Here is a 13,805-nt window from a genome sequence, read left to right on the forward strand (position 1 = left end):
TGGGGCTCGGTGTTGACCATCCCATATGTCAAGCACCTCTCGACATACCAAACTATCTCCTTCATCATGCATGGTCACCAATAACTAAGTTGCAAATCCCGATACTTCTTGGTGACCATAGGGTGAATCGAAAATCCGGACTTGAGTGCCTCCTCCAACATGGTCTGCCTAATCCCACCGAAATCTAGTACCCAAACCCCACCGCACTAGGTTAACAATCCACGATTGTCGGTAGAAAACTTGTCGATCTCACCCCTGATTCGCTCCTATTTCCAATTCTCTTTCTTGATTCTATCAACATGAGCCTCTCTGATCAAATCCAACAATGATGAATCAATCAAAATCCTCATACATAAACTCCTAACCAAGCAATTAACCGACTTGCGGCTCAAAGCATCATCGACCACATTCACTTTTCCCGAGTGGTACAAAATCACGTAGTTATAATCCTTGACTACATCAAGCCACCTATGCTTTCTCATTTTCAGATTCGGCTGATCCATGAGATATCTCAAACTCTTATGATTTGTGTAAATGGTACATCGGACCCCATTCAGATAATGTCGCCAAATCTTGAGGAAAAACACCACTGCCCCCAACTGTAGATCATGTGTTGGATACCAAACCTCATACAGCTTTAGTTATCTAGAAGCATACGAAATAACTCTCCCTCGTTGCATAAGCATTGCTCCCAAACTGGTTATGGATCATCATAATACACAACAAAATCCTCACCACCCTCAGGAGGGTCAACACTGGGGCCTCACATAACTTTTGTCTTAGTGTCTCGAATGCAGCCTGTTGCTCAGGCCCTCGAAGGAAATCCACATCCTTCCTCGTCAGACAAGTGAGAGGTATAGCAACCTTGGATAAATCCTGAATGAATCTTCAATAATACCCTGTAATCCCAAGAAATTCCTGATCTCAGATGGAGACTTCGGGGTCTCCCACTGCATAACAATCTTTATCTTGGCAGGGTTGACCAATATCTTATTCTGGTTAACGAGGTGTCCTAAGAACTGGGCCTCCCTTAACCAAAACTTGTTGGATTAGTGTCTAAGTCCATAACTATATTTGGTATGTACTTGACCCGGTTGTGCATGGTCCTTTTAGGTTGCCTTCACCAAAGCAACTTGACTGGATGAATAATATAGAAAGACGTTATTATGATTTATTAATATATTATAAGAATAATATATTAAAAGAGAAATTATATATTCATATTTGTTTAATTTGATGGGTTTTGAGCATTCTAACACTCCTATGGTGTACATACAACCCTATAAACCTTGGATCTATGTTTTCACTATTATACATGCAAATATTCAATATTCCAAGGTTTCATCCTAACTAGCATACAATGAAGTATGTACAATACAATAATCTAGTAGAATGACATACCTTTTGATAAAGCTTGAAGTCTTGAACCTTTAGAATAACTAGAGAATAAGGATACTTGCACCAAATCAGTTTTGCCTTCTTGTGTATCCACACTAGTGCCATTTAATGAACCATAGACCTCTTTATATAGTGTGGAGGATTAGGGTTACATTCATGTAAACCCTAATACCCATGACCTTTCATTTCCATAGGATCCATGGGTTAAACACTCTATGGACTATCCATGAAAGCTTAGCCCAACCTAAATGAACTTGGCCCACCATATATATAAGATTCCATGTTTAATTAGTTCCTTTTGATCACTATATTAATTCTAAATTAATTCTTGATCAATACTAATTAAATCATATGATTTCATATTAATATATTAGAACTTATAATATTTTAATGTAAATCACTTAGTATCCTTTTTCTCATTTTGTCTATCCAATTGTTCTGATGCCATGCAACCCAAATCGACCATGCCAAGTCGGGTCGAATACATACCAATAATAGTTAGGGGCTTAGACATCTAATCCAACAGTCTCCCACTTGGATAAGTCTAAAACTATTATTGCGTATGACTCTAAAACCCGACTAGCAATCGTATCTCTTAAAGTCGTTGTTGAACTTTGACCTAGTTAATGACTTGTCCATTAGATAAGGGATCATATATTCCTCCATTCTAGATATCATATGGTTTGTGACATGGATTCACTACTAGAAAAACAGCCTTTTACGACGCGTAAACTATGACACTCACTGATTTATGTTACGCAAAAGAGAGTGACAGTAAAAGAGTGTCATCTCTTCAAAAAATTTAAGGATTTAGGTGACGCATTATTGCGTGCCCTTAAAATTAGTGTCAGAACAAAAAAAATAAAAACACGGAGGGCACTCAGCATAAAAGACGTATCGTCTATGCATGTCGCTTTATAAAATTTTCATCAAACGCGCCTTCTCCATCTTTAATAGCTAAGGGGGGAAATCAAACCCCAAAAAATTAAAACCCCCGCCTTATTCTCATCTTCTACCAGCTAAAAACCCCTTCTCTTTTCCATGACCTAATTAATGAAACTCTGCAAATTCCATGGCCGCTTTGATACCTATAGATATGCTTTGAATCAGATCTAACCATATCTTTACCCAAAATTCTTCATATGTGGTCCGTCTTCATCTTTTTATCTTCGCATATGGCCCATCTTCACGTAATAAATAAAGATACTAGGGCTTGAACCGGACCTCACATAATTCATAGCTCACAGCAACTTCCCACACTTACAAGAGATCGTAAAAAGGGTATGTTCAAACCCTTCTTACATATCGTTCCTTTCTAAATTATCGATCAACAGTCACAACCTCCAAAGTTTGTACCTTCCTTTTCCCTTTAATCAATCAGATGTCTTTTTCCCTCTTCAAACTTCGATCGACAAACCAGGTCACCTAAAATCACTGGTCATCTATTTCCTTTCTTGAAATCGATCGAACCTCCAAGAACTACAGGTATTGATTTTTCCTTTTCTGCTTCGATTAGATCCTCTTCTTCATTCTTGTTATTTCTTTTTTTTTTCGAATTGAATGTGAGGTTGTGAGGTGGCGCTTCATGTTCGTAAATGGATGTTGAGGATATGATGTTTGGTGATTGTTCTGTGATGGAGAGGAATTCTATTTTTACGTAGATTTTGGCTGTGCACACCAACTGTTTGATGAATTGCCACCTTGATTCATTTATGTTACCTTCCTGGTTAGTGCCTCTTCTCAAAGCTTATTATTGCTTATCCTAAACAAACATCTTCCAGTTTTACAACTATCTTTTATATCTTTATGCAGTTGATCCGGTCCTGATTTCGTTTATGGTTTCATCTCCAATGAATGATAAATGCTTGGTGTTGTTCAAGGCTGGAAGTGCCCACCACAAATGGTTAACTTCATCTCAAGTTTAGGGTGGGGTGCAAACAACGAATCTTTTGGTAAAGTTGATTTCACAAGCTCCAAATATACTATACTTTTTTATATGCTTCCGATCATGGTTAAACTTATGGATGCAAGTTTTTTTTTCATATTACATATTTATGGAGGATATATCAGATAGCCATGTAAGCTCAATTCTATCACAGGTAAATTAAACGGAAGATATATTGGCATGTTTAATAACATTAGGATATAACAACATCATTTGGTATTTTCATAAGAATTGACTAGTAATAATTCTTTTCTTTTTCACTTCTCATTTTAATTAAATGTATTTATCTTGTTCAACCTCGATACCAGGAGATGGTATTGTGTTGATTGTAGTTTAATTTCAAGTTTTGTTTCTTTCAGAGTCTCCATTGGTTTTTTCAGACTCTCTTGCTGAGTTCTTTGCGGAGAATAAGAACATTGCTGGGTTTCACAACGAAAGTTGTATTGTGTAATCTAGTATATGTTTTGTTTGTTTTGTTATGAATGATTCAGCATAACTTTACATGATGTGATCTATTACCACATAATATAAAACATCAAAGGTAATTAGTTGGCCTTATGGTTGTTATGTATTTAACATTTTATAATTATATGTTGTATTTAAGTTTCAGCCTGGAAAATCACTTTACAATACTGTGAGAGAACTTGTTGAAAATGCACTTGATTCTGCAGAATCCATTGGGGAGCTTCCATTGGTCGAAATAACAATGTAAGTGTTAGTAATAGTATAGGGTTATTTTTTTTTTTTGTGTTTTACCTGGATTTGTGAAGTTATATTCAATTTTTTTTGGGATTTGGACATATTTACCCTTTTGACTAGTTTTTGTCCCAGTTTTATGGTCTGGAATATTTGGGATGTTTTGTGTTGGATTTTTCTATGGATCTTTGGTTCCAATTCTGTTTTTCTTTCTTGAGTTGGACTAGTTGTTTTGGTATAGAGGGTATAGTTATATTTTTTTGGACAATTATATGCTTTTCGAGGGTTGTTTCTTAGCAACAATGCAAGTTATTTTCTGTTTATTTTTTAGTTCAGTGGAATTTTGTTTTTGGGATCTATCTTTTGGAACAAACAGGGATTTCCCAAAAATATAATCTTGAATCTTTAGGATTCACATTGGAGCCTACTTTACCTGAGCCTTCTTCTCCATCTCCATCTTCATATCCTATACAGAAAGAAACTCCATTGTTGATACCTCCTAGTCCTGTGTTGGAGAAGAATGAAGTAGAACATGTGAATGCAATAAGTGAAGAAGAAGAAGGAAAACAAGTGGCAGATTCAATTAAAATATATCAACTTTCTCAAAGAAGAACCAGGAGACCTTTTTCAGTGTCTGAAGTACAAGTGCTTGTGGAAGCTGTTGAGACCCTGCTTAGAGCTGGAATGTCTATGTTTTTTTTTTTACATTAAAAAAAAATAAAAATTTATTTATTATTATTATTATTATCAATTCTAATATTTTTTTGTAAAAAATTTGCAGATGGCGTGATGTTAAAATGCGTGCTTTTGATGATGCAAACCATCAAACTTACGTGGACTTGAAGGTAAGAAACATAATTTTAGTACAATAAATTAAAATATACTAAGTTGGATAAAAGAATAATATAAGAAGCATGATAAGCCAAAAATGAGCAAGATACATTAGCGTTATTTTATAATTGATGAAGGGCATCATATAAAAAATGCTTCTTGCAAGTTAAATGCTGAGTTGAAGCATTATAATAGCTCTCACAGATTGCGTTTGACTGGAACTCCTTTGCAAGCCATACAAGGATATATATATATATATATATATATATATATATATATATATATATATATATATATATATATATATATGCTGAGTAGAAGCATTATAATAGCTCTCACTTCATCTTGTTTGACTGTTTGTTTACAGAGAAAGTCAAGATAGAAAGATGCCGGTATATATGGATATTCCTTTCAAATAATCTTCCAGGCAAGTGGTTTTTTTTAAATAGCTTTAATTTGTGTTATTCCATTAACACCCTTCCTCTCCTTCTCTCTTAAAGAATATAAGTTTAAAATCAAAAGAAACTACAACAAAGTATAATCTTCAATGGCAGAGAACACTTATTTAATGATTTATACTATGAAATACATATCACAACAGGAGTTTTGCAATAGAAATTGTTCAGAGTTGTCAAACAACCCTAGGATTCTAGCATGCGTCTAACAACTGGGTGAGACAGGACACTTTATGTCTGCCTTCACCTCCTCAAATCTCTTCATTCATCATTTGTATTTTGTTTTAGGGCTTCTTTGTTCTCTTCATGTTTTTTGTTTTTTCGAAAGTAATCTGATTTTAATTAATACGAAACCCTCCATGGATGCTTGAAGAAGCTACTATGTAAGTTCTATCGTCTTACTGCACTCCAAGTGTTTGTTATAATATTATAATGGATTTTTTTCCAAGCAGTTATCTATGTGAATTTCCCTAAATCTTCTTATAACTATTTTCATAAACAGGAGTTATTATAGAATAATATAAATGAAATAAACATAACATTTTCTCTCAGTCTACTTGTTTCTTTGAATTAGGGCAAATTGATTTGTTTATTTTCCACGTTTATCTTCTTTCATATTCTCTAATTTATAGGTTAATCATTGAATTTGATTATTTTATTCTTGTGCGATTAAGCTTCTATTATGTATAGATTTTTAAAAGTTTCTCTGAATTTTTTGTTGGTACCTGGTGGTATCGGATCCAAGAATGGAGCTACTTTATTCTTAAAGTAAGTCATTTTCTCTCAGTCTACCGTAGCCCTACATGCATTTTTCTTTACTTTTAAACTAAGTCAATTTTGTTTGGTCGTTGCGTCTTCTTTACAATATGAGAAAAGTTTGGTCGTTACTCTTAAACACAGGAGCTACTTTATGCAGACCCTTTTGATGTGGAGGCACAAAAGAAAATGAGAAATAACAACATTGAAGCTATCATGGATCGAAGGTTGGGCATTTATTGCATTTGATTCTTCATTTCCACAAAGTGTTTGTTTTTAGGGCTATAACACAACTTCATAACTCATGATCAATCCGTATGCAGATGGTGTTTGAGCTAGCTTCTTTCTTTTGGTCCTGGGTAGTTTCTTCGACTTAATCCCCTAACATATTTTCATGTCATAAGTTGGCATAAAATATATTTATACATCAATTATGCACTTTTGTTATTTCTTTTGGTTCTTGAAACGAGACTCAAGATATCATATTTTGGCATGGCTAGAAGCTTTGGAGGAAACGAGACTCAAGCAAAAGAAAACACACAGAGAGTTGTTGGCACATAGTAAGCTAGATGATGCAATTGTATATAAATGAGTTCATTTTTTATAACATTTACTCACTTTTGGAATAATTATATGTATTTGACATATTAGTGAAATGAATTATCTTTTTTATTTATGGTATTTTATTTTGTATTGTGGGATTTTTAATGTATTATTAATTCGAAAATTAGTAAATCTAAAAATAATAATTTTTTTTAATCATTTAAAATTATGATACGCAAAAATGTATGTCGTCTTCATTTATGACATGGCCTTTCTTGATAGGGGCTTTCATGATACGCATTGTGTGTCATTAACACGCGCGTCGTAATGTTACGACACGCCAATGCGTGTCGTCTTCCTTTATGACAGGGCCTTCCTTGATACGCATTGCGTGTCATAAATGTGCGTCATAATTGCGCGTCTTAAATGAGCGTCATAAATACGCGTCGTCTCTCTTTATGACAGGGTCTTCCTTGACGCGCATTTGCGCGTCGTCTGAGCCTTTTACGACGCGCAATGAGCGTCGTAAAAGGCTGTTTTTCTAGTAGTGATTATAATCATTCTGTTTGTCTATCTGTTGTTTCTCGATTTTCAATTTATGACGAGCGACCAATTGAACAAATCAAATCAGTCCAGGCTTGGCCAAACACTTAGGGGTTTCATCACTAAATCATCGAGGGGCCCATAGATATTGTTTTTATCCCACCAAGGGTAAAAGGAATGGATAAATTTTGACTCATATGCTTGTTCTACAACTCGTTGAATCATACATAAAGGCACATTTTATATCATCGAGTTACCAATGCGTTTTTGTGCAATCAATGTATAACCAACTCATATCTCTAGGTTTGAAGGATATAAGACATTACCGTCTCATGATCACTCGTGATAAAATCCATGAAGTGATTCAAATGAGCATGGGTTTAATCCAATACTCGGAACTTATGAATACTCATGAATGTTGTAGCAACTCTCATTAGGTCCAATACCTTAGACATTTACAAACCAACTTCATGACAGTCTTGTCTTAATACCTACTTCCAACGTATTATCGATTGTGGATGGTTTGAATAACTTAGTCATTTGGGAAGAACAACCTAGTTATTTTGGAAGACAAAACATGTAAAGTGAAACTAAAGACTTGTAACGACATGAATTTTTTTAAACAATTTTTCATTTTTCAACATAACATATTTCATAAAATATTCTCAGAACCCAATGTATTAAATAGTATCTCAAATACAACATCACCTAGAATCTCAAATACTCAATACTCTCTCAATGTGTACAGATCACGTTGTCGTCTTCCCGCGATCCTTGCTAGTACCTGAAACACATAACACACAACACCGTAAGCATGAATGATTAGTTAGTTTCCCAAAATACCACGTACAACACATAAGCCACTCGAGGCTATAACTCGGTATGACCTTCCAGTCAATGTGTCTCAGCGGGACCCTCCAGTCATGTAGCTTGTTGGACCCACTAGTCTGGTCTAGCTCGTTGGACCCTTGGGTCCGGCCTGATCGAGGACCCTCTGGCCTCATGAGTCGTTGGACCCTCTGGTCCAATCTATATATCACATATCATACATATAACACACTGCACATAATCACAAACATACATATACACATAAGACCCTCCGTTCTGTACATAGATACCACTCTAGGTAATGTATAGTGAGAAGACTCACCTCGTAAGATGTCTAGTAACTCTCGTGCCTGATATCCTCGGTCTAGCATCCTCCTATCAAATGATAACATCTCAAATCAATACTCTATTAGTGTTCTCATCTCTAAAGGATGGGTAGAAGACCATTTTACCCCTCTATGGCCTCTCTTGAATCAGTTGACCAAAACCCTAAGGTCCTCGGAAGTCAACCCCAGTCAATGGTCAAATTTGACCAGAATCGCCGAGTGCACTTGCTGACTCGGCGAGTTCATGTGTATACCCTGAATCATTCTAAGACCTCACTCGACTCATCAAGCTAACCTCCCAACTCGATGGGTTACCACTGGTCACGAATAGCGGGGCAACCCGATCCGACTCGTTAAGTTCTCTCATGGACTCAACGAGTTTCCTCCATGGCATTACTCATTTGACCTTCTGAGGTCAAATCTGTTCCTCTAATCCATAGATCTGGCCTTTTAGCACTCAAAAGTCATGTAAAGGTCGGAACTTGATGTCCATGCGTGACACATCAAACTCTATTTGATGAAATAACCACCTTAATGGTGTTTTAGGTTCAACACACTCATGGAACTACATAAAGCTAAGCCCAAGGGACTCGCTTGACCTATCAAGGTCCAGATCTAATGTATAAATCGAAAAGGGACCTCTCATCTTCATATCCTAGCTCCAAAAGAGGGTAAAGAACCCAAAATCCATGAGATCTATCCAATACAAGAGATTAGGTGCAGATTTGTACCTAATACAAAAGTCTGGAGTGAAATAACAGCCAATCCCATGACCTCCTTGCTTCCAAACCTTGAAACTCTTCTCCTTCCTTTCAAAGAACACACCAAGAAGCTCACAAAGGTGCTATTTCTCACTATAAGCTCTCAAGGGCGATTAGGGTTTCACAGGGGTTTGTGTGGCTGCAAATGAAGGCCATAAGGGCCTTTAAATAGGTCCCAAACCCAGGCAATTAGGGTTTTCCTCATCAACACCTATTCGTCGAGTCGGATTCCCGACTCGTCGAGTCCGTTCATTAAACTCGACATCTAAACGCGACCCTACTCAACTAGTTGAGGTACCAACTCGTCGAGTCCCTCTAATTAATTCAAAATAAATAATTAAACTAGCGTACCCAACAATCTGGATGTTTCAATTTTACCCCACTAGAATCATACTTCGCCCTCGAAGTCTTCGACCGTAAACAACTCTGGATGCTGCTTTCGCATCTCCGACTCCGGCTCCAGGGCCGACTTAGACCCTCTCCGATGTTGCCACTGGACCTAAACCAGAGGCACCTCCTAGTTCCTTAATACCTTAACCTTACGATCCAAGATAACGATCAGTCTCTTAATGTAGTTCAGGCTCGCATCCACCTGAATATCCTCTAGTGGCACTACAACCGTTTCATCAGCGATACACTTCCTCAACTGAGATACGTGGAATGTATCATGGATATGGCTCAACTCTGTGGGTAGCTCTAAACGGTAAGCTACCTTTCCTACCCTGGCGATCACCCTAAAAGCCCAATATATCGAGGCCCCAACTTGCCCCCTTCCTAAACCGAATTACCCCTTTCCATGGGGAAACTTTCAGAAGTACAAAATCTCCAACCTGGAACTCGAGCTCGGATCGCCACCTATTCGCGTAACTCTTCTGGCGGCTCTGGGCTGTCAGCAATCTCTTCGTAACCTGCTGTATCTACTTAGTCGTCTTAAGCACTTTCTCGGTGCTACCCATCACTCGCTTCCCCACCTTGCCCCAACAGATAGGGGTCCTACACCTCCTCCCATATAACAGCTCAAAAGGAGGCATACCAATACTCGAATGGTGGCTGTTGTTGTAGGAAAACTCAGCCAAAGGTAGGTATGCGCCCCAACTTCCCTCAAAGTCCATAACGCATGCTCGAAGCATGTCCTCGAGCGTCTGAATCTTCTGCTCACTCTGCCCGTCCGTCTGAGGGTGATAATTAGTGCTGAAGTGCAATCTCGTGCCTAACTCCTCATGAAACTTCTTCCAGAACCTGGAAGTAAAACAAACATCTCGGTCCAACACGATCGAGATCGGCACTCCATGCCGAGATACCACCTCTCTCACATATATCTCCGCCAGCCTCTCTGCAGAAGAGCTCTCACTGATAGCAAGGATGTGAGCGCTCTTCGTAAGACGATCCACAATCACCCAAATTGCATCAACACCCCTCACGGTCCTCAACAATTTTGTGATGAAGTCCGTAGAAATCTGTTCCCACTTCCACTAGGGAACCTCTAGTGGCTGCAACTTGTCATGCGAGCACTGGTGCTCGACCTTAACTGGCGACAGGTCAAGCACCTCTCTACAACCCACGCAACATACCTCTTCATACAAGGCCACCAATAGTCTCTCTTCAAATCTAAGTACATCTTAGTGGCCCCGGGATGGATCAAAAATCTCGATCTGTGTGCCTCCTCCATCAGTATGCTATGTGCCCCGCCCATGAATGGCACCCAAATCCGACCATGGAAGGTCATAAGCCCTCGACCATCGGTAACAAACTCGGATACCTGTCCAATCACCCGATCTCTCTTGCGGTTCTCCGATCTTACAACCTCTGCCTGGGCCTCTCGAATGGTATCCAATACCGGAGTCATCACCGTCATACTCATACATATGTCTCAAATCGGAGCAATCTCCACCCTGCGGCTCAGAGCATCGGCTACCACATTAGCCTTGCCCGGGTGGTACAGGGTCTTACAATCATAATCCTTTACCAAATCTAACCATCTCCTCTGGCGCATATTCAGGTTGGGCTGATCCATCAGATACTTCAAACTCTTGTGGTCTGTGTATCTGGTACATCGAACCCCATACGAGTAATGGTGCCATATCTTGAGGGAGAACACTACTTCCCCCAACTCCAAATCGTGGTTGGGGTACCTCGTCTCATGAGGCTTCAGCTACCTCGATGCGCATGTTATCATGTGTTCTTTCTGCATAAGCACCGCACCCAGCCCTGATATGGACGCATCACAATACACCACAAAATCCTCCATTCCCTCTGGAAGAGCTAACATCGGGGCTTCGCATAACTCTGGCGAAGAGTCTCAAACGAGGTCTGCTGCTCTGGACCCCAAGTAAAAGCCACACCCTTCCGGATCAATCTGGTGAGGGGAATGACAATCTTGGAGAAATCCCTAATAAATCTCCGATACTAGCCGACCAATCCCAGAAAACTCCTGATCTTGGTGAGGGATCTCGGCACCTCCAAACACATAACAACCTCAATCTTGGCCGGATCGACCAATATCCCATTCTGGTTAACGAGGTACCCCAAGAAGTAGACCTCTCGTAACCAGAAATCACACTTGAAGAATTTGGCATAAAGCCTCTCTGATCTCAATACTCTGAGGATCTCTCTCAGATGCTCCTCATGCTGCTCTTTGGACCTTGAATACACTAGAATGTTGTCAATGAACACTATCACCGATCGATCCAACATCGGTCTGCATACTCGATTCATGAGATCCATGAATGTTGTTGGTACATTGCTGAGCCCAAAAGGCATCAACACGAACTTGTAATGCCCATAACGAGTCCTAAACGCCGTCTTTGGGATATCCTCATCACGCACCCTCATTTGATGATATCCCGACCTCAAGTCTATATTGGAAAACCAAGACGCTCCCTGCAACTGATCAAACAGATCGTCGATCCTCAATAGTGGGTAACGGTTCTCGACTGTTAACTTGTTCAACTCTTGGAAATCAATACACATCCGGTGTGTTCCGTTCTTTTTCTTGACAAAAAGGATCGATGCTCCCCACGGTGAGCTACTCAGCCGAATGAATCCCTTCCCCAACAACTCTTGCATCTCTGGTGGCGCAAGGTGATAGGGTGCCTTGGCAATAGACGTTGCTCCCGAAACCAAATCAATGTGATACTCCACCAGCCTCTCCGAAGGCACACCCGACAACTCTTCGGGGAAAACATCTGGGAACTCACGCACTATCGGGACCTCATCGACTGAACCCGGCCTCTCAGTTGCAATTTGTGTATCCATCACGTAGGCTACAAACCCTCTGCAGCCCTGCTGTAGACTCTGCCTTGCCCTGGCAGACGAGTAAAATGCCGACCCAGATCGGGTACCCTCGCCATATACCGTAAGTACTCCCCCACTAAGGTCTAGAATGGTCACCAACTGACGCTCGCAGTCGATAACAGCTCCAAATCAGCTCAGCCAGTCTATGCCCATGATGACACAGACATCCCCCATTGCAATCGGTACCAAACCTATTGGTAACTCAACACTGAAAATCTCGAGTACACATCCTCGAATCACATCCATAGCATACACCACTCACTCGTCGGCTATAGAAACTCGCAAAGGTCGACTCAATGCCTTTCATCGGATACTGATGTGCTTACTAAATGCTAGAGATACAAAGGACCGACTCACACCCGAGTCAAATAACACCAAAGCAGGTACATAATTCACAAGAAAAGTACCTAAACATACCACAATATCATCACAATATCTCAAACTCAGCATAAATAAATAAAAGAATACATATCAGCCACGACATCCGGCGCTGCGCGGACCTCCTCCGTTGTCAACTGGAAGGCTCTCCCGCGAGCCTTTGGTGCCTCGGCCTTCACTGGCCGGACCTCGGTAGCTCTAGCAGCAGGTGCAGATCCCTGAAGTAATTGCGAGCACTCGGCCTTTCAATGGCCGGTCTGGTTGCAGTGAAAGCAAACTGCAAACCCCTTGGGAAATCCCTCGCGAAATGCCCCTCCTTGATACACTTGTAGCACACCTCTGCTCTGCATACTCCCTCATGGCTCTTGTCGCACTTCCCACAAGTGCGACCGTTCTGACCCCCAGATCTCGAATCAGCGAGCTTTGCCCGCTTGGCAGCCGGCTGAGACTGAACCCATCGTCTATCCCTCCTCTGAGACTCGACCTCCTCCCTGCCCTGAGTCTCCAACTCGATCTCCTTCTTCTGGGCATTTGTATGGAGCTCAGAAAATGTCCGGTTTGTTGAGTTCGCCACGAACTCACGAATTTCTCTCCTCAGTATACTCAGATATCGACTCATGTGTGCCTACTCAGTAGACACATGTTCTGGGAAAAACAACGCCCTCTCATGAAACATCCGTGTAATCACAATCACGGACTCCGTCCCCTACTTGAGGGACAAGAAATCCTACGACAGTCGGTCCCTCTCCACCAGGGGAACATACTCATCTCGAAACATAGTGGTGAACCTCTCCCAGGTCACCACTGTAATCTCTGCCAAAGTAAAATCAGCCATCACAAATTTCCACCAATCATTCACTCCCAAGCGAAGTTGGTTTAAAGCGAATCGAACCCTCAGATGCTCCATACAAGAACAGGTGTAGAAGCATCCCTCAATGTCTGAAATCCACCTCATCATGGAATACGGATCCTGAGTCCCATCAAACTCTGGTGGCTTCATGTTGCTGAAGTCTCAGTACAGCAACGAGTCACCCCCTGTGGCCTCGCGACA

This window comes from Lactuca saligna, chromosome 9, assembly GCF_052625555.1.
Source record: "Lactuca saligna cultivar CGN05327 chromosome 9, ASM5262555v1, whole genome shotgun sequence".
Taxonomy (NCBI): Eukaryota; Viridiplantae; Streptophyta; class Magnoliopsida; order Asterales; family Asteraceae; genus Lactuca; species Lactuca saligna.